Genomic DNA, 23,539 nt, shown 5'->3' with positions numbered 1-23,539 from the left:
AAGGTGGAAATGAATGGCTTGATTTGAAGAGATGGTGATAGTTGTGTTACATTGTATTTGTAGGAATTTACAATACCAAGCATTTTCCGAATTTATTTCAATGTATAAATAAATAGCAGAGGTATGAAATTCATAGCAATAATATGAGAAATGTTCTTTCTACACTGTTCCTCAATCTAAATAAGAAATCTGAATAAAAAAAAAACCCACAAAATTCCAATGTTTTCCCAAATTTTAAACCATAATATAAATCAAAGTACTAAATAAATTAATAAATAAAACAGGTAAAATAAATGTAAATTATGAGGTGATTTTTTTAGTTAAATGAATGAATTAATGCCTGAAAGAATACATAAATGTATTTAAAAATAAATAAATAAATACATTAGCTAAAGAAACTTATGACAAGATTAATCGCAGTACAATAAAAAAAATGAAAGCCAATTTTTTATATATTCTTTTTTTAAAGTGACTTGTGCCAGATTGTTTTGAACACTATTACTCACTTTGGATTTTAAAATGGTCATTTCTCATATTTCAAAGTGAAATGTGGTTTATTAAACTTTGTTGATCTGTCCTATATAAAAAAATAAACACATAAATAAAGTAATTAAAATAAAAAAATACACAATAAAAATATAATAAACTATGGAAAAAAAACCTTGATGATTTCATGATTTTTTGGGGGTCTCCTTGGTCATGTGTGGCTGTCGGAATCTCAGTACACTTCCCACTTTATCCTCAATCCCTTAGAACACAGCAGCTGAAAGTGTGGCATGTAAAAGACACTGGGAAGTGCAGATAAAAGAGTGAAGTGTTAAAAGGACAATAATTCAAATGAAAGCAGTGGAGAACATGAGAACTTCAATTTCAAAGAACATAAGTTCACTTGTCATCTCTTTAGTCTGAATGTTCTCTTGTAGAACTGTATATTTTACAGGTCTGATGAGTCTCTTGGGAAAGCTGAGCTTCAAAGGCCTTCGGGTGACTTGCCTTGACTCCTAGTTGACCGCTGATGGTGATGTCATTGAGAGGTCAGTGATTTACTCAGTGCTGGACTCCCTAGTGGTGCTTAGAGTCTGAAAGTGATACCTCCACCCGGGGACTCTCCCAGATGCCATTAGTTTTGTTTTGGACTCAGAACCCAAAACATGTTACGTTACTAAAAACTAGCTGAGGCTAGCAGTGACATTTGAGCTTGCGGGGAAAGCTAATGGACGTCGCTAGACGCTGAGATGGCATGTCCAAACTGGCCATTCCACATAGAGACCTTTTAAGGATCTGGGCTTAAAGCCAGAAGTGACTGGAACACTGATTGGGATGTTTACATGACCGAGGCATGAACAGCCTTCGTACATCAAAAGAACCGTGTTGTTAACCCTTTAAATGGCCTGAAATGTCAATAACTTGAGGACATTTGGGCATAAATTCAAAGCTTGATTTACATCTGCTGTAAATATGTTAATACACAGGTACAGCTGTGGACTCTGAGGTGAGGTTTCCTGATTCCCAGACTTCTGATAATATTTCTTCTTAATGAAGGTACAACAGATATATAATACATCATATGGGGAACCTCCAAGGAATCTTTTGTAGATGATAAATCAAATCTAGAGGAAGAGGGTGGGCTTGCCCTTAAGCATGGGAATGCCTAGCCCCCTTTGGAACCCAAATACCAAACCTCTCTAGACAACTAACACCTCACCAGAGGTGGGATTTGAGTCAGGTTGCAGCTACCAACTGAACAAACTCAATGTTCATATGCCACCTCTGGCAAGCTGGTGGTCAACTCTTGAGTGTTTGCATTAGGTTTCCGTGCTTAATTCTCTGTAGCCTTGAGTTTTCCACTTGCCAGCAATGTCTTGAATTTTAGAGTTCTTCAGATTCTACAGGGCTTGATGTTTCCTAGCACAGCCAGGCCAGTGATACCATTATGACATACACAGATTGTTATAGGAATACATTCAGAAAACTGTTCCCATTGAAATAAATGTTGTTACATTATAATAAGCCTTTTATGATGTAAAAGGCATATAACATATAATCTGAAATGAATAGATCAAATTAAAGAACCCCATTATATTTTTATTTCCCTAATCTCTCCATCATTGCTAATTATTTGCATGATACACACAGGGAAGTATTAATTAAAAATGTGGCTTTAAAGTAAAGGGGATTAAGGAAAAAAAAAAAAAAAGGCAAACTACTATGACAAACCAGAGAGGTCTCAGCCGTGATGTTTAATAAAAGCATGTTCTGGAACATGATACAAAATGAATAATTCATTGTCAAACCGAGGTGGTTATGAGGAAGGGGACGGTGGTATGAAAGTGTTTTATCCTATTGTAAACTATCAAATATTTATGGTGACATTCGGGTTTTGATGTATAAGATCCACGGAGAAGGTGCTGGAGGACGTCTGGTAGGACATATTTACATATATGTTGTGTGTGTGTATCATCGGTGAATGTATGTAGAATTTCTTATGTAGTCCTGGATTCAAGTGCAGGTATGGATTTTTTTGTTTTGCCGCGCTGCGTGAACTGAAACTACAAGGCCCTGAGGGAGGGGATGAACTGACGGTCGGAGAGGGGGGAGAGTAAGAAAGTTTAGGTATTTTAAGTTGACTGGAGTGTCATTACAGTACATTAGCAATACACATTCTTTTATAATATGCTTCTAATCTGATATCGTCCTTAATGGCTGACAAGGACACATAGTGCCATTGTAGCCGTGGCGGATGCTGGTCTTTCAAGGAGGGGAAGCTCAATTTCGACCTACATCATAAAATGTGTCGGTTTATTTATACGTAAATTCTACCCTCTGTTCCTTTTTAAGAAAATGCTCTTTGACCCTGTCGTACCAACAAGGCGTCTTTTCCAGGGACTTGACTAGTGTCCTCTCAATGGCCAGCAGAGCTAGGCTGCTTAAATGGCCTTGGCCCATGTGAAGTGTGTCCGCCTGTGCTCCCACGGATCTTTACACCAAAGGATCGCTGATTCGCTCATTTCGCTGTCAATCAAAAAGGGATTCAGCCTCAGACAGATCATCCAATCATCATGCAGAAGCTGAGCATCCGGGCCAGCCGAGGCCAGCCCACTGCCTCATAGACCCCCAGAGACGCTGAGTGTCCGATGGGCGGGACAAAGCCCAGCATTTATCCAATGACTCGTCTCGTTTCGCTGCACTTCACTGCTTCACTATTGAACTCTGTGGACGCTCAGCGTCCTCACTCTTTAAAGCACTGTGAAACTGATTGATTGAGAGGAAAGCCGCGTCTTTACCAGTGATAAGAAGCTGATTCTGAACAAAAGTTGAGCGCGTTGTAGTGCATATTTAATGAATGACATGTACACACAACCGTATATATTTGATCACTTATTTTTTTTTACATTTTAAGGGAAGCTGAGCTCCCCTTGCAGTCTTAGAGCAATCACCACTGCATTGTAGGGTAGCACTATTTCTTTTTTTTTTTTTTTTATGTTTGTCTGCACTTTGTTACAACTCAAAAATAACACCCTGATTATTATTATATTATTTAACATATGTCCTAATAATACCACAGTGACAGGGTTAGTGTAGGGTTAGGGTCAAGCAAGTATGGGTAAGTTTAGGATGTCCCCTGAATCCACGTAAACCAGCCTCAGTGTGTCTGTGTGTGTGGGGGGTGCTTGTGATTATTAAAGGCTGTACAATCTTCTTGACTTTGAGCGCAAGAATGTAAACAACATCAAGCACTTCAAAGGCGCTGCCACTAAGACTCATTGATGTGAAACTCATACTGCTTTTCCACTTAGAAAATAAAGGCTGGATTACATAGGTTTCAACAATAAACTCAAACTGGTGACTCAAAGCAAATAGACTTAGCATCACCCTTACGTCTTCTATTGAGCTAATATTCTCCAGGTGCTACAATTAAAATGTGTGTGTGTGGTTCTGCTTAGGGTTACAGCTCCAGGGTCTCGGGGTCCTGGGTTTAATTTCTATCCCATGTGTGTTCTCCCTGTGTCTGCATAGGTTTCTGGCATGTGCTCTGGTTTCTTCACAACATCCTGAAGCACAGGTTGGTAGATGGTGTGGATTTGAGGTATTGTCTGCTGATGTGAGCGTGTGAAACTGAAGTTGTTGCAAGTTTTTTTTATTTTTTTTAATAGTGAATGAATTGTGTTTATGATTATTAATTTGTAATTAGTTTTTAAAACTCACTTCTAATAAAGTGGCACTGTGAATGTCTCTCTAATCCTTACAAACCTAATTTGTATCAATGTTTTTGGCTCAGGAAAATGCAACAGTGCCAAGATCATTAGTGCCCAATAAGGGCAACAAAGACAATGGCTTGTTGTTCTTGGCCCCAATTCAACATTGACATGGGGGTGTTTTAACCAGCTCAGGTTCAATAAGCCATTAACAAGGTTCAATCTTTTCACCGTAGCTCACAAAAGGCTTTAAAAATGTGGTGTTTTGATGATAAGAAAATGTTTGGCACTGATCAGACTCAAGTCCCAGGGGAAAGACAGAAACCTGGGCTCATTCTGACAAAGAACAAAAAAAAAAAATAAGATTGGCTCTAGGACGCAAAAATATCCTTCGAAGGTGCGAGCCTGACTTCCTGTGGTTGCAGAACAATGAAGGTAATATGGGCATTTCCTGCAGTCTGACACATATACTGTTGGTTATCAACCAGTTACAAAACTAGAGACTGTTTCTTGAGTGGTATAAATGAACTAAATTAACTACAAACCAAAATAAACTCCAAGATCAAGCACTGTATTGCCCTGAATTTAAATATTGTGGATATGTTTTATACATATAAATATTATAAAGATGCCAACCTACAACCTTTGGAGAGAGCTCCTGGGTCAGAACTTTATGCTTTGGGGTTTAAATTAGACCATCTATGATGCTATAATATATTAGATACAATCACCATTATTCACTTCACATCAATACAAAAAAGTAAGTTAGGAATTGTTCATTTTCAAGAAAAGTTGAATGTCCTTCATAAACACATTATAAATGATTGGTCTTCTCCAACTGTAGATGATGTAGAATAAAAGTCAGACCCCTTCTGATCTGCTACTTTTTATATTACATCCAAAATAAGAAATGTCCCCAATTGTAACTCCAACATCCTAACTATTTGTGGACGCCCTATCAATTTGAATCCTCCCAGTGTCGAAAAGGGACACAAGCAGGCCTCCAGAAAGCAAAGGCAGGAAGTCAGAAGTCATTGGGGAATTCATTAACCCATCGCCTTGCTTGTGACCATGCTCCGTTCTAAATATAATCAGTGCAGAAATGGCAGGCTAACTAAAGCTTCCCAGTGCCCAGAAATAAATACCAATTAGCTACTAGTGAGGCAAACCTGAACTGAGTGAGCTTGGGTCGAGATTTATTCAGAGGGTCCGGTCCGATTTCCAGTGCACATGTTGCTGAGGTCGTCCAAACCCATGTGTCCAGTGTAATAAGTGAAGATCACTACAGTGGAGTCAGTGAAGCCAAAAAATACAATGGCTGGGAATAAAGCAAACGTATTACATCTATGAGGTGATGGATAATAGAGGGTGGATGTCCACAGAATGTCTTTTTGGCTGTACCCTTCTATAGCATAATTATCATTATAATTATAATAGAGCTTGAGATCATGTGGTCTCTGGATCTTGTGGATGGATGTTGCTTTCATGCTGTTTGTTGTTATGATAAATGCTATGATTACAGCTCTCTTGTTCATATACAGCTTTTGAATTCTCAATGCATTTAATTCCCAGATGGGACATTTATTTTGTGGGAAGTTTTGTGGTAAGAGTGGGGTTGAAATTTGACTCAATAGAAAAGAGCTTGAAGCTGGTGCTTTAAAAATGTTTGACTCATTTTTTTCTGAATTGATTCATTTGCACATTCCATTTAAATGAATCAGATGTGTGATTAAACTGATTCAGTTTTATTTTGCTCAATTTTGAGGTTTAACCAACAAGGATCCAGTGGTGTCTATAGGGACGGCCATATCAGTCAGATTAGAACCACTTTATTGGTCACTGTGCTTGCACATAGATAAATTTGTTCTTCGTATTTATCTCAATCCGTACAGTGAACATGAGGGTGCACTGAGCACACATGCCCGGAGCGGTGGGCAACCCTAGCCATGGCACCCAGGGAGCAGTTGGGGGTTTGGTGCTTTGGTCAAGGGCACTTCAGTCATGACCTGCTGGCACTGGGGATCGAACCGGCAACTTTCCGGTTACACACCCAGTTCCCTAACCACCAGGCCAGAGGTAATGAATCCCAATTTATGTTTGAATCAGTTCAGTGTGAAATGCCTTGCATATAACTATGCATTTACATATATTTATTACTTTTCAAAGGTATATTTGGAGTCCCCTTTCTCATAACCATATTTTTTTAGGGACTCAGGTCCTGAGTGTTGGTGGCCAATGATTAACTCGATGGACCCTATATATATAGCTATTTTGCTATTCCGTTTATTTGTCAGTGCCTCTTTCAGTTGCATTTAAACAGAAATTTCCTGCCCATGCCTCTCACCTTGAAAGCTTGAGGTGTTGTTTATCTGAATGGGAAAGGATTGATGGGTTTGGCCAAGCTACAAAGTTTTAAATGTTGGGGTTTAAATAGTCTCCTTAATATACAGTAAAATTAAATAAAAAATAGGCCTCTGACTGTTGCTCAGTACACATTCGCACACACTGGCTTTCCACTAAACCCTGCTATTCCCATCAGTGAGAGTGTCTCATATGCATGCGGTGAGGTTAAGCAGCTGGCCCTCAAAGATAAACAAATAATCCCTTTAAATAAAACAATAGGAAACTGAGGTCATGTAACACAGGAGTGGATAAATAAACAGATCCGAGGCCGTCTACCTGCTCCCGTCTGGAAGAGAAAGAGTCACTCTGTCCACTCTGAGAAAAAGCTTCTGCCCACTGCTTAGCTCTCCCTCTGCTTCCCAGAGCTGCCAGAGTTTGGGAGATGTAATTATTGGAGACATTGGTTTCATCTAATGCAGAGTTTGCCATAATAGAAAGGAAATGGCCAGCACCACAGGATGAATGAATGGATATTGGAAAAATAATAATAGGGAGGGAAAAAGTGGGACTCCAATTACGACGCATGGGAATCAGTGCTGATATTACATTGCAGAATAATTATGTTCCCTCTACGGCTCCAATACAATAAGCCCAGTACCTGTTTTGTATTATTCCAGCCACTTGCCATTACAATTCCTCAAGACTGACTCTAATTCTGATTTAACCTCATCATGTATATCTCACTTTTTCCCCAAACGACTGCTCTGAAATGCATGCCATTTTCAACCCGAGACGTATGCATGAACCTGGGAATTACAAGGTTAATCTTCATTCAGCAAGGCTTTCTTTTACAGTTCTTTCTCTGATTTAGACTTCAGTATAAAACACAGGTAAGTGTAGGTTACAAACTCTAAATGTGTGATAGACTTTCCCAGAATGCTTAAAATATATATTAATAATACAAACTTCCTGGATGTGCGCATGAATATCTGACACCTACCCAGTGTGAATCATCAGGGTTCCATCTGTTTTTAACCTTAACACTGCCTCTAAGCCTAACCTTGAGCTCTGAAATTTATAAGCTACAAGATTGCCTCTTGTGTAACATTCACTGCAACGGGTTACAGCACTGTTCCTGTATTCCATCTTCTGTTACATAACAGAGAGTTAGTATAGCAATAGTTTTTCCCATTTGAACTGGGTATTTTCAATTATCTTTCAATTATATTCCATTGCTATAATTTTTACAAAATCAAACAGCTATACACCATGTCCCAAAAGAAAGGAGACAGAGAACAAAGCAAACAAGATGTAAGGGAAGAGCAAAACTCTTAGGCCATGGCCCTTGCCTCACAGCTTGGTTCTAAAATTGAATCAACATTTTTATATGGGTGTTTCCTTACTTTTGTGACACGCTGTAGAATCGTTTGTATTTCATCCTCGTTAATACAAATAATGTCTTCATTCATAAATAACTTTATTATGTTTTATTACTTAACAGCTACAACTTACAGGGCATTTCAGTCATTTAAATAGATTTCACCTGAAATATCCTGCTACTAGTGGCAGAGGTTATTTGCACTGGAATCCTAACTCTACAAAGTTCAAGCAGAGTTCACTTGTAGAAGAGTGGCACCTTTAGCCTTCCTTAATAGCATTTATCATTCCCTTCCTGTGTTGTTTTCTCAAGCTGCTTAACATCGTTCTGAAAAACCGAACAACAATAACCCTGTTTGTCATGCAGGCTTAGGATTTGAGGATTCTGGATTCTGGAGAGGAGGGAATAGAGAGCTTTGGCAGCATTCAAAGGGCCAGGCCTTGGTGCCAATTCTTGATTTTATCTGATTCCATCTGATTTGATTTGAATCATAGAATCACAGCTTTGATATTTGTCGGTTATAACTGCCTACCAGAGGCTGGTAAAGCAGCAGTGCTGTCAAGTACAGTTCAGCCAATAATTTCACTACCCATAACTCAGAGTGTACAAAGTAGGATTGCCCTTTATGTTACATTAGCATAAAGCATTCTGTGGCACTTATTTGAATTTGACATGCTATTTGTATTTTTTGTCCTGTCTGCTCTGGAAAAGCACTGTTGCTTTTACAGTTTTAAAATGCAATGGACAACACTCAACTACTCACATTTAGCAGGCTAAAAAGTCTCCACAAGAGGGTGCCATTAGCACCCAAGCTTCACAACTGCAATGACATTTGACTGTTTGTGTATTCATGCCTGGAGATATTCTACATCCTTCAGCTTCTATCATTTCCCTTGTGCTCAATCAGCCAGATTAATTTGTTTTCCATTCATTTGATTGGTCACTAATTACAGTGACACTTCTTTGGGTCCTTATGGGATGAAATAGGCACAATCCCCCCAGAAAGCAATGGGACTTTTACAATCATATCCACATTTGCTTTTTGTATTCTTTTGCCCATGAAAAAATGATGCTGTGACATATATCTGGCCAGGAAAACAATGAATGAATCTGATCCTCTGTAATCCCTATAGTTAACTTAAAACTCATATCTGGCCTTCCAGGTGGAGGGAAGTGCCAAAAGAGGCAAGGATTGCATCATTGTCTAAACACACAGTGGTTCCAAAACTATAAGTCCAATGGGTAGTTGATTCTCTGTGACTATGTCTATTCTGGCACTATTGCCAGCAGCCCGAAAGCAGCTGGAATCATAGTGGAAAGAAATAATGTCCAGTAATAGAGCCACTGTCATGGTGCCCTTGGAGTTTTGTGATGTGAAAATGTGAAGGGATTCTTTACCGAGCAGCCCTCCAGTCCTTAAAGGCAGTCAGTGAAAAGGACTCATACAGAACAAGTTGTGATTAAATTCCAACAACCTAATGATCTGTCACTGAACTTCCTATTCGATTAAAACTGCAGCATGTCCCATTAGAGCCCAGGCACTTGCAGCTGACAACTGCCTACAAATTGAATCAATTTTGTTCACAGCATAAGGCAATCAATGTTGAGCCGGGAAATAGTGTGGCAGTATCTCCGCGATTGAACTGCGATAGCGAATCAGCGCTGCTTTTCACTGATGCTAGGACAACAGTAAAGAGCTAGCGCATAACATATTGTACTTTCTCTCTCTGAAGGTGGTGGTTTATTATAGAATAAAGGTCATCTTTGGGCCATTTCAGCGTGTATTAAGGTGGGAAAAGACTTGATTAAGCTCAGGAAATTAATGTTGGTGTATTGTTTATTGCTTGGAGAAGGTTGTGAATCTCAGGATGCCATATATGAGTTTATCTGTGAATCCTTTGGACTGAAATATGCTTCAAACGTTTGGCAGAAAAGTCTCAGCAAATGAAGTCATGGTGTGGATGCAGCTAGTGCCTGGGGGTTTGGGTTCAATTCCCACCTTGGGTCATTGTCTGTGAGAGGTTTAGGGTAGATCTGGACCATTTATTAATACTTGGCCGCAAGACAAAACAGGAAATATATTTTGGGCTCAGAAATGAAGTTTGAAAGGGTTTTCAAAGGCTTGCTTGCAATGTTACAAACATTTCCCAGTAAAATCTGCATGATTGCAGCTTTTCTTACCAAAAGTACTCCCTTCTGTCATGAACAGACCAAGGGTAAACAAAGAGGCAGAAGCAAATGCTGAGATGAGTGGGGTTAATAAACACGAAAGTGAAACAGGAAAATAACAGTACACAACTGAAACATAAAAACAGATAATTAACCACAACATTGTGAAACAAAGACAGACCTTGAACAGATAAGTGGGATCACCTGAGAGCTTGACCATCACATGACCATCCCTAGCTCACAGGTGTAGGGCATGACTAAGGGCAACACGAGGGAAAATAAACACAAAAACAAAAGACGGAACAAAGTAAGTTCTAACACCTTCTAACGGATATCATGTATGAATTAATCTGTGGGCCCTTTCGACTGAAACATGCTCCAAACATTTACCAGAAGCTTCTCAGCTTTTCTTACAAAACCTGTTCCTATAACAACACAATTTCCCATAGAAAAGAAAGTAGTGCTGAATGAGGTTTAAATGTCGAACAGTCAGTTTTCGCGTGTGTAGACCTTGCTTGTTGTTGAGCTCTGATCGTCTATTGTCTCTGTGCGATACAAGCGTTCATTTTTTATAAGGCTAATGGACTCCAGGATGAGGCTAACATCTATTTCTCTTTTCAGGTTACCACAGCTCTTGCTCTCTCTCTCTCTCTCTCTCTCTCTCTCTCTCTCTCTCTCTCTCTCTCTCTCTCTCTCTCTTCTCTCTTTCTCTCTTTCTCGTGATTTATTTACAACCATTGGTGAGCCCCAATAATGATTCATTGCATTTCACCAAGAAGCATGCATGCAATCCTCTGGGTCCTTCAGTGAAGAACTTAACTTTTTTTTCTTTTTCTTCAGAGCTAAGACAAAAAATATTGCTATGAATTTCATCCAAACAAACAATTCTCTAAGGTGTTGCCTCGTTAATTTGATATGTAATGCTATGGGAATAATATATATATATATATATATATATATATATATATATATATATATATATATATATATATATGTGTGTGTGTATTTTTGTATCTCTCAGACTACATGTCTTCGTTTGTTTGTTTGTTTGTTACTTACCTAATATTTGGAATACAGAAATCTTAATACAACAAACTAAAAAATATTTCAGTCAAGTAAGTGCAGCTTAAACAAAAGTGGCAGAAAATATTTCCTTGTAATCAATGTCAAAACAACAATCTCAGAAAAGCTACCACTATGGTGTTACCCTCAAAAGGTACTTAGTCAATACCTTTAGTTGCGGAACAGCATTGTACCACATTCTCTAGTAATTGTAGATTTTAAAGTTGTGTTGATTTCACACGCCCCATTTCATCTCCAGACAAATCCGATTCTTTCGACAGCTTCCCAAAGTCTCTTCCCTGATTCAGATTTTCCACCGGCTGGAGCTCAGTGGGCCGCCGCTCCTAGCTGCAAAGCTGTCAGCTCCCAGCCAAAACACCCACACACGACCCAGAAAGTCACAGGCCTGGTCTCTGGTCACATAAACGTGTGCCCAAAATAAACCGAGGAACCTCAGAGAAGACGGCAAACCTCAGCATGTATACATTCATAAGCATCTGGGGTGTTTTGGAGCTGTCAGCGCCACAGGGGCCTAAGAAGAGAGCGTGTAACCCGAGCGCTTGTGTTGTTGGGGGATGAAAAAGACTAAACTTTAAGGCACTAGACAACAAAAGCCCCTCAAAACAGATCGCAAATTGAAGCCTCGTCCTGCATGGCTTTTTTGCACATCAAGCGCTAAAAGCTCGCCTTGATGCAGGGAAAAAGGAAGCGGCAACAAAGGGTGGCCATCTTTGTAGATCCTGCCGTGTGGGGATTTCTCGGCATTCCGAGATGGCCTTTTTCCGACACATTTGCAACCGCTGCCGAGCTTTTAATTTTAGCTTTTTCCAGAGTTACTTTCCTTTTAGCCAAGATGCTAAAACCCACCTCTTCTTTCGCAGATCTCTAGACTTCTTTTGTTTTCTAGTTTACTCACTTGTTTGTTCTTCACAGCGATCCGTTTTCAAAACCCAAGACTTTTAAGAATTTCAGAGGCATCATTGTTCTACCTTCTCTCCCCACAATCTGCCCACTCTGCTGTTTCGATAAGTGTCCAAAAGTGACCAAAAGCCTGAAAGAGGGAAAGAGGAAAGGCCACAGAAGAGAGAGAAGGGCTGGTTGAAGTTGTCCTTGGATGCCGAGACTTTGTACTGAATCCCTTTTCTTTCTCATCAGGGATTTGGCCCGAGAGAAGGCCTAAGGTCCTGCCTTTCCAAAAGCCCCGTCCACCTGCTTTAACCTTCTGGCCGGGCTTCAGTGACTCAGACGGTCTTGGTGCTTTCGGTGGAGAGGCTGGTGATGGCTATCACTCTGTCCAGCTCTTTTGAGGCAGCAGGGGGTTTGCAGCACTTGCGCCTAAGATGGAGGGAAAGCAGCGAGGCCATCAAAGCTGGGCCATCCAGGCAGGGAAGGTGCTGCTGAATCTCTAAGCTGCAGGTTCATGCATGAACAGTGTGTGGGGGTTTTGTGCACTGGACTGATTCTGGAAATGCATACATGCTGTCCGTGGGGACACCTGGCTTCCATAATGTCTTTCTTTAGTAGATACTGAATCTGCAATGGCTTTGTTATCATAAAAAGGTGTTTGGCTAACACTTTGAGTATATTTAGCTTCAACAGCTTCATGTTTGTCAAAGTGCAGCGGTAACCACTGGAGCTTTAAGCCTTGACTATGAAAAACAAAGCCAGCTAGCCCCCCTAAGGGGTTTCTAATATAATGTTAGCACCATGACAAAGATGCACAGAGATGTTTCTAGATTGAAACATAATGTATTTTTAAAAAAAATCTGTTTGTGTTTAGAATGGTTTTGTTTTCTTTAAAATGACTTGTAATTGTCTTAATTTTAGCACCCCTGAATTGTTTCAAATTATTTCACATCACAGATGTGATTTACACACAGGGAGCTCTATCATACACTCGCAAAAAGCCTGAAGTTTGTGTTGTTTACAGTAGATCGAAATCATTTTCAACTGATAAACCATAAGGAGCTGGCATCAAGTATGAAAATGTGTTGTTCATGAGGGAGACACTTGCAAGAATTTAACAAAAAAAATGGTGGCAAAAATGACCACCTTCGGTCAGGACGGGACAAAAGCAGCTTCTTATTCGGATTAATCTTGCTCGACTTTAGTTGTGTTTTTTTGCAGATGTTTTAAATCTATCACCAACACACAGACACAGCACCAGCGCAACTGTGTACAACACAATACTCCCTTCTCACAATTACTTGAGGCTGAAGTCAGTGAGTGTTCCACTGGCTAGATGGATATAATACACCAATGTCCCGCTCCACCTTAAATGGTGCTGCAGAAACTAGTATGTATCTGCTGCTCCATTAAATGTGGAAAGGAAAAAATTGACTTGAATGTGCAGTCTATGTGGAGTGAGTACTGTGTTGTGCTCAGTTCGTTGGGTGCTAAGCGTGTCCACTGATGATGGACTTAAACAGCTGTAATGGTAATGTAGAGAGTTGTCACTGTGCTGAATATATTGTCGCAATGGAAGAGAATCACGACAGTTACTATGGAGCTCCTTGGTACAGAGGTCAATCCAATTCTCAATACTTTTTTGAGCTTTCATTGAAGTTCTTGAGTTAAAGCGTGTCTGGAGAATATCTTCTACTGCTTTAATAGCAGTTAATTTTACAGTTCAGTTAAAAATCACTCTCCATTCTATAAACATCACTTCCAACATATTTTGTGATTTTCTCTTTGTACGTTCTTCATGCAATATTTTCTAAACCTGAACACTACACTATCCTCTTCTCCCGCTCCTCCATTTCTGGTTTTCACCCCCTGTCCTCATTTGTGCATCATTGGAATCATGTGACTAACACTGAATGGTCAGATACCCACAGATATCTAGCTCTATGTTATATGAAGAATGAAAGCGGTAGAGTTGTAGTAGCTATGACTCTTGATCCTGCTGTTGCCTTTATGTAAGAAATGGAACTGGAGCCGGAAGAAGGAGTAGTGACCGAGAGCCGGACACACGAGCGAGGGAAAAAAGGGAATGTGAGAGATGAGAGAGAAAGAGAGGGAGAGAGAGCTTTGTGTACTGATGGGATCAGGAGCGCTCAGTGTGCTGAATAATCAGACCGCAAGTGTTTCATGCTTGACCTTTCTAGACAGAGGGAAGGGGACTGAGGCGAAGGCTTGCTCGCCCCAGAGAGCATGAGAGAGAGAGGGAGAGAGATAGCGGCCCTAACTCGCCCTCTATTCTCCCTGGGGCCTCGCCCTGTAGCAGCCAATCTCCATGACATTTCAATACTTCAATGAGAGGTCACGCAATTTGGTAATGATAGCATCAATTGCAGGCGGCGGGATGTGCCACTCAGGAAGAGGTGTGCGGGATAATGGGGAAGTGAAGGATTTGAGCATTTAGCAAATGCCAAGTTAGTAAGAAGGTCAGGGATAGGTCTTGTGTTCAGTTACGAACCTGTCGTTAAAGCGACACTCAGCTAAAAAGGTAGAGGGTTCAAAACTCATGGATATCCCAGTGTGCAAATGTTTAAAGGAACACATACAACAAGAAAATAAAAAATGTACAGGAGGCAGCATTGTCATATAATGCTATTTGTTACTCTCTGTTTTGTTCCTCATTTGGACTAAATTTACACATCAGGGCCTTTCCCTAGAACATTTATAAAAGGCAGGAACTGTGAGTTTATGCGGGGTCAGAGTGCAGGAGCTCTTCTAAACACACCCTGTGCACCAACTCTTGTTCCACCCCAAACCTGCAGCGCACATCGCCAATCATTTAGTAAAGGTCTACATTCCCACAGACTCTGGCCTCTTCACTGTATCTTGTGACCACACTCATCAAATTTAGTAAATGCTTGAAAATGTCTTTATTAATGGTAATTAATTAGGTTGTAAACAAATAAAAGTCAATACCTATCAGTTTTAACACATAGATAGAAACCTTGACAGTGGCCTGCTGTTTGCCAAATAGTGAACCCACACCTGCCTACACTTCTAAAACTCAGTTCTTGTCAAATACTGACAAGACTTTGTCTTTTCAATCAGTCAGTATTCATATTGTCAGCTTCAGCTCATATTTGCCAATAAGGTTAACCATTTAACCACCAACAGAGTGTCAGTTTAGACTTTGATAGACATGTGGTGTGTACCTTTACAAAGAGGTCACTGTTTCCCTTTCTCTGTGTTATGAATTATTATTAACGACTTTTAAAGTGTTTGCAACCTAATTAATAACCATGTAATAAACAGATATGTAAACCATTTATAAACCTCGACAAGTGCAGTGTTATTTTAAAGTGATACCCTAACTTACAGTGTTGTGTGTGGGAATGGTACACAATATACAATACACTACAATCATTCATTCATTCATTAACTGTAACCCTTATCCAATTCAGGGTCGCGGTGTGTCCAGAGCCTACCTGGAATCATTGGGCGCAAGGCGAGGATAAACCCTGGAGGGGGTGCCACTCCTTCACAGGGCAACACACACACACACACACAGCCACCTACGGACACTTTTGAGTCGCCAATCCACCTACCAACGTGTGTTTTTGGACTGTGGGAGGAAATCGGAGCACCTGGAGGAAACCTACGCGGACACGGGGAGAACACACCAACTCCTCACAGACAATCACCCGGAGCGGGATTCTAACCCACAACCTCCAGGACCCTGGAGCTGTGTGACTGTGACTCTACCTGCTGCGCCACCCCAATACAATACAATACATACACATATATAACATAGGAAAAACAGCTAAATGATTAACTGCAATGTAATAAACTGTCCCACTAATGATGCAAATGGTACAAATGCTTACTAAAAATGATTTAAGGCAAAAATGTAAACAAAATATATATAACAATTGTAATAGTTTAAAAAAAAAACTTGAATTAGAATGGCACAACATCTCTCTATTCCACCCTCTTCCCCTGTCCCTTCCTCTTTCACATTCTCTCTCTCTCTCTCTCTCTCTCTCTCTCTCTCTCTCTCTCTCTCTCTCTCTCTCTCTCTCTCTCTCATGATGGATGTGCTATGAAAGCCCTCACAGCCTCAACGCCTCGCCATAAACATGTCACTTCCACAAAGACAAAAAGAAGCCTGTTTTCTGGCCTCTTGCAGAGATCTGTTGCAAGTACAAGCACATCTCATCTCATCTCATCTCATCTCATCCCTCCCTCTATCTCACCATCCCTCACTCTTGCTTCCCCTCTTTCATGCCGATTGACAGATGGGGATGAGTCGGATCAAGTAAAGTCACCTCCATATCCTTCCGCAGTGGCTGTTTTACAGCTGCCAAAGAATGACTTCCCCACCCTCTCCACACTTCCGAAGAAGTATCTTAAAGCTGTAGCTTGGAAACCAGTTGGAGCAGATCAGCCAAGACTTAGGTGTATTACGGTGTCTCCTGGAAGATTCAAAATTTATTCTAATATGCAAATGTATGCAAATCACCACACTCATTCATGTCATTGAAGAAACAGTGCTAGGACATCCTAGGAAGCGTGGCTTAATCACGCCACCCTGGCCCCTGTTGACCAGATCATACCCGAATCTCACGCTTGTCTTTGTCATTCACTTGAAATGAAGACGTATGAACGGCGCTAAATCATCTTTTAACCTCCAACACTTTATGGTCATCTCTGACCATTGAGTGCTTGGACACTGGGCACAAATGGCCCACAGCAGCCGTAAAGCATCGAGACATCACGACAGGGGTCAAGCCAAATCAGTGACGGAAATTTGATGTGGTTTATGACGTGGCAGGGGTCTTTTCATGGCTCTCAAGACTGAGAATTCATTGTCATTCCATTCTCTTTCAGACTCAGCCAAATGACCTTGATGAAGCCTGTTCTCGATGCAAGAAAACATGAGGCAACTGAGGCACTAACGAGGAAAGATTTATTATTTCTCACTTGACTTTTATCGAGCGAAAATATATTGGTCTGATTACGTCCAAAAAATAAAAGTTTCAGGACCTTTATCTGGAAAACATAACTCCACCCACCAATCACATGCCCTGAATACAATCTCTGAGTGTTTGAAAAATGCACAATATGGGGTGGAGTGTAAGTATATCTAAGAGCAGGGTGGTGACTGTGTGACAGGCACTTTAGCTGCTTCCACCACTGAATCTATACCATGACTCTATTGGCATTAAAACATGTATCTTATAAAAGTTTTTAGACAACTTGCCCATTGTACATATGCGATGCACTAGTCCACTCAACATCCCGATAGCAATGTGTTTGATACGAGTAGCACTAACATACTAGAAGAAACAACTCCACCCCCCACCCCCCCACCATAAACATACACACACACACACACACACACACACACACACACACACACACACACACACACACACCACAACCACCATCTCCACTCCTGAATAAAAGACATGTAAAATGAGAAAGGAGAGCCTCTAAATGACTACATTGTTTGTTTCTTAATAATTGATCAGTCCATCAGAGTCAGAGAGTAGTTTGAGCGTGGGGGTCCAGGGACTAATCTCAAATGTGGAAACCAGCCCACAAAACACACGCAGGCTATTGTTGCACTGGAAATAGCAAACACTGAACGATTTTGGCCTAAGAGACAGAGGCAAGCTGTTGCAATACTAACTGTAGTGGAGTGAGAATTCTGAGATGGGCTTTAGAACGTATTCTAAGTGAAAATAAGTTAACACAACTGCTTCAAATTTGTTTATTTTTTACATTATTGTGTATTTTATTAGTGCTGGAAAAACATAATATAATAGTGTGATGACTCGAGCATGGAAGCAAGTGCAGAATGTTTTTTGGGCGTTGTCAATAGTGCAATAACTAATGAAGAACAGAAATATTTTCAACTGGAAACCTACTAAGACAAAAGACTCTTAACACAGAAGACAACATATGCAAGAACAGAGTATAAGAGCAAAGGTAACAACCAACAGTGGAAGGTAAACACAAAGGCAAGGGGTCTATGAGCATGAACAAACACAAGGAACACCCAAGGGGAAATGACAATTGTGTTTACAAGAAAGAACACAGAGCAGACATGTTTGAGTATAATAATGGGGCCCAACCAGGGAGGAGACAAGAACCAAAACAACACCAAAAGCACATGGACCAGGGAGTAACAGGGCAGGACCAGATGAAGCCTACAAGTCCCCCAGCAACCACTGCCAGTGTTACCCACTTGCTAGGTCTCCTCCAATCACATGATGCTACTAAACTTCTAGAGATAAAGCTAAAACATGTCCTTTTCAACACACTAGGAGGAGAATGATAACTTTCCGCAGTTCATGCCAAACTAATATATGAGTGGATAGGCCAGCATCACAGAGAGAGAACTGAACGGAAGCATACCAAACAGAAATCCACAGACCAAAGTGAATTAAAGAGCATTATTCTGACCAATGTAAAAGGACATTAATAAAACAGCCTCAAACATAACATAACCGGAAACCTTATGCCAAATCCTAAAATCTAGACCTAACCCAAAAACATTCATAGTCTCTAATGTTAAACCTAACCCTAACACTATCATAGTCTCTAATGTTAAACATAACCCTAAAACTATCATGGAATTTAATGCTAAACCTAACCCTAACCCAAGCAGTTACAGAGGAAGAATCAAACAATCAGTGTAAAACGTGGAATCATATGTAAGGTGAAAGTCTGGTTTTAGTTTTATTTTATGATTAAAATATAATAAATATACTTATTTCCATGTAATTACATTGTAATAACTTAATTTAGATGCCAATTTGATAATCCTTCTGTTTTATTCTCCAGCATTTTGTACATTGACTTCTGAGAGGAATCCTTCACATCTTAAATTACTTTTAAAGATGGAATATTTCTCATAAAATTAAAGTTTGCTTTTAATTTGCATCAGAGGCAAGAACTGAGAGTCAAATAAATCAATGAAGAATGCACTTTTATGAAAGCCTGTTCCTTATACTCTTGAAAGCTAAGTTGCAGGCTTGGAAACTGTTATTATTTTGGAATTGTTGTCAAAGACAGCCAGGGATTGTACAGTAAATAAAGTGAGAAAGAAATATTTTGGTCTCTGGAGGACACTGGGATAGCGATGCGGCGTAAACATCACCATCAGTGTCAAATCTCTTCAAATCCATAAGTGGAGACAAAAGCGAACATTGTAAAATAACATCCCGAAACTAATGTTCAGACTCAAAACACATTGGATGGTTTAGTGAGAGAGATAATTGTACTTGAGAGGAAAAGTTGTGACAAACAGCCAAACACTGAGGACATTGCTGGCAGCAGAACCAAATAAAATGAATAGAAAATGCTTGGTGTTTAATTAAAAGAATATAAAGCTAATTCAATGTCGTTCTTAAATCTCAATTGGCCAGATGTAAACTATGAAACATAAATAAGAAGATATTATGTAAAACTAATCTGCGCCCACAGTGTGTCCTTGAAAAAAATTGGCTTCCTCAGTGTAAGTACATCATAAACTCATCAAGTGAAACAAGCAAGAACAAAGAGCTAAAAGGGAATCTTGCATTTCTGAGATATTCAATTGAGTTAGATTTGCATAACACATTCGAAGCACAGAGCAGACAACACTTAGACTTCTTTTCAGTCTCTCTCGAGCATTTCGGATTCATTTGATTCTGTTTAATTTTATTTGTAGAGTACATTTTACAGTAGATAATGTCCCACAGTGGCTTTCCAAAAATGAAAGGCTAAATGTACGAAGGAAAAAAAAAACACTGAAAGAAACCAAGTGCTGAAAGGATAAAAGCCCCAAGATCAAGAAAAATCACTGAGAAGAGCCATAACTCAAAAGAAGAAAGGCTCTACAAAAATCAGTAGAGGAGCCAACACTCAAAAATGCCCTGAGAGCAAAAGAAAGAAACACTGAGAGGAAACTAAAACACAAAAGGAGAAGGTCTCAAAAAAGGCCAGAGAGATGTACTAAGAGGAAGCAAGACAGGAAAGTGCAGGAAAGAGGGATCCAGATTCTACAAGAAATACTCACCAAGTTCATGAGGAAGAAACACTGAGAAGAATCAAGTCTCAACGGGTGAGTCTTCTCAAGAACCTAATAATCACTGAGAAGATCCATTTCCTTAAGAAAAAGTATTAAAGGGAACCAAGACTTAACAAGAAAGACTTACCTAAGAAGATGAAACTTTATTAATAAGATTAACCAAAACATAAGAGATTCATCAACAGCATGAAGAAGATTCATGGAGTAGAGCCAAAAATCAAAAGCAGAAACCTCCTAAAAATATTAAATTAACTCTCACAGCACATCAGTAAAAGATGGTGTCCCAAGTATTATTTCAAGGGGTACAAAGTCTGTAATTGCAGTCTCTGGAGGATTAGAGTACAATCTGATACCTATGAGATGAATTGGCATGGTATTTGTGATCCAGGTCTAATCATCCAACTTCAGTACTTTATTGATATGTATGTGGCTGAATGCAATCGGATCATTGCAGCAGTGTTCCAATATCTGGAAAAAAGCCTTCTAAGAAGAATACATGTTATAATTGCTGCCAAAGTTTGAGAAGAAATATCTGTCAAGTGGAATTTAACAGACCAACCGACAGGGTAGTTTTACGTGATATGAGAGATTGAATACGAGCTTTGCACTGCTGATGACATCGTAGACAACTGACCTCACACTGACCTTATTCAATGAAAGACTGAGCTGTTGACATGCTGCACTCTTGACTGCCAGATATTGCGGAGAAATGTGTCACTTATTGCTAACAACTGAAGTCAAGTTCCTAGTTTTCCAGTTTGATGGACAGCTGAGAAGAAAGATCCATGCGGTTGAGAAAGTTTCTCCTGAGCTAGCAGACCTTCCATAAATTCAGCCCCAGTCTTCTCAGTACTTACTTCACCAAAATCTGAAGTGAACTACGATACCAAAGGCACTGATGATGACAGAAATGTTTCCGGTTCATTAACGCATCTGTTTTAGATCTCAGAAGGTTGGGAGCTTTCATGGCCCGCTTAAGGAAAGGGAGATTTAGGCTTGTCCCACTGCCATAAAGCACATGTAACACATTACTTTGCCTTTCCATGAATACAATGACTACAGAGACTGGGGTCATTTGAGTGGCCAAACGTCAGGATGTTGGATTAGTGGAGGATTCATTCTGCTTTAGAATTTGTCTTGGCCAAGCAATGGGTTTTGCAGTATGCTTCTAAATCAGGGTGGAATTGAAGTCATCTTTTATACTAGTAGCTAATGGACTAGTTCGCCTATGTTCACTACTTGTCCAAATATTTATGGATATTCCTTGTAATGGATGAATTTGCCATCCTCCGTAGAATTACATGAAAATCGAATTAGATTTTCAAGAGATGCTCAACATTAGGTCATTATGCCCAATACCAAATGTAGGCTAGAGGGTTTTATGAGGCAAAGGAAACGGAATTCTTAGGAGTGTCGTTTAGGAAGCACACTTGAACCTGTTCTTGTGGCTGAATTCCATCCATTCCTCTCTGAAATGATTCATGATTTGAGTAGAAGCTGTTACTGATATGACAGATGACTATATATCCGTTGTCTTTTGGTCTCTCCTGACCTCAAAGTTGAATTTAACTTTTGATTGATCAAGACCCAACAGGATAGACAGCATCACAAATATGAGCAAGTGTCCACCAAATTTCTTTCTTTCTTGACCTCTCCCCCTTCCATTAGGTTTGAAAGATGACCAATAGCTGAAGGACATAAAAAGGGAGGTCAGTCTTTGTTTCTTGCCTCTGTCCCACACATGCTCACATACTATGTATGCTCTCATACAACAGAAATGCAGATCCCAAGCAATGTAAATGTATGGTAATCCGAATCCCACAGTCATTAATTCTCACTGTCTTCTACTTTAAACAAAACATCTTTGTGCTGCTTGTCTGCCTGGCCATTGCTGGACTTGCCAGAGCTTGAGCATTACTCTTAATTGTGGTGGCATTTTGACTGGGACTTTGGGTCGTGTTCCAGAACTGCAAACAGATTTCTTCCGTGCCAAACTCCAGCATGTCCGGGGTCTGACCCACGCCCATCTGTCAGCGGAGGCGGCCGCAGCTTCCAAGCCCATCTGAGCCCCAGCTTAAGGAACGGCCTGTAATGAAAAATTGCCGCAGAGTGATTTGAGTGGATGCTTCCCAAAGAATTTGCAGAATTAAAGGTCTCCAGCTGCCGGGACCTGGCGGATCGCAGGAGTTCCTTCTTCTTCTGGAAGAGAGCTGCTTAGGTCTGGCCAAGTCTTAACCAAAGCCAGTTGTATTTATGAGCATTTGGTGTGGCTGTGATGGATTAGTCTTGATGATGAGGATGGACCCGCCTGGTCATCAAGACGACCTCTACTTTTGACAAGAAGGTTTCGGCTGTCAAAGGAATAGTCAAAGAAACAAGGAAATCGAAAGTGTTCCTGTCTTTGAAGCACAATTCCACTGGGATGTGGCATCCAAGGACGTTCCGGTGCATTGTTTCTGGGACTTCGAGCTGGACTAGCCCAAGAAAGGAAGCCCCCCTTTTTCCCCTCTGCCTCTGAGACTCGCAAACCTGCTGAATTGACTGTTCTCACATCTTGCGAAGTCATGGAAATATGAAGGGAGGCGGTTTAATCAATGTCACACTAATCAAATGTATTGTCATGGCATTATAAAATTGAGAGCGATATCCTTTTCAACTGCCTCCCCTCGCTTTCAGGCAGGGGGACAGAACTGGAGCAGCGAGTCCACTGGGGGAATGGCTAGCGCAACCCTGTCCAGAACACACTGCCTGGCCACTGCTTCTGCACCAAGACGGATGCTATCAGACCAGTCATTTCCTCCCAGCAATTGAAGAAAAGCAAGGCCTGCAAATATGGAACATGCACACAACTCTGGCCCAAGTTCCCTGAAGCTTTGCGGTGTAATGATGGTCTTTATATGGCTCAAAGTTCAAAGAGATTCGGGGTGATATCCCTAAATGATGGGTCCCAAATATGGCGCACAGTGTAATTCACTCTTTTGGCTCAAAAGCCAGTTTATAAAAACCCTCACACACACACACACACACATACACACACACACACACACACACACACACACACACACACTTTCTGATCCCATAAATCAAACACGAGCGTAATGGAATCAACCCACCTGCCATAAACCACTATCATCAAGCATCCATCATAAATGAGACACAATCACAAATGAAACCCTCCCCCAAAGGCACGAGTGTTTATTTTCATCTCTTTTTTCCGTGTGTCACTAAACGTACGCTGGCATTCACAAAAGCAGGTGGGATCACAATGTCGGACCCCTGCACTGCTGCATGCTTGATGCTGATTGCAAGAGGCAAGGGAGTCTGCACTTCTCATTCCCTGCAAGAAGAGCCACAGGAGACACTGGGGCAGGATCACAAGGGTCAAATGGAGATGTATGATTTCTGATGCGTCAT

Source organism: Hoplias malabaricus, chromosome 7 (genome assembly GCF_029633855.1).
Source record: "Hoplias malabaricus isolate fHopMal1 chromosome 7, fHopMal1.hap1, whole genome shotgun sequence".
In the NCBI taxonomy this organism is placed as follows: Eukaryota; Metazoa; Chordata; class Actinopteri; order Characiformes; family Erythrinidae; genus Hoplias; species Hoplias malabaricus.
The sequence above is the reverse complement of the archived record's forward strand: the minus strand, read 5'-3'. Positions refer to the sequence as shown.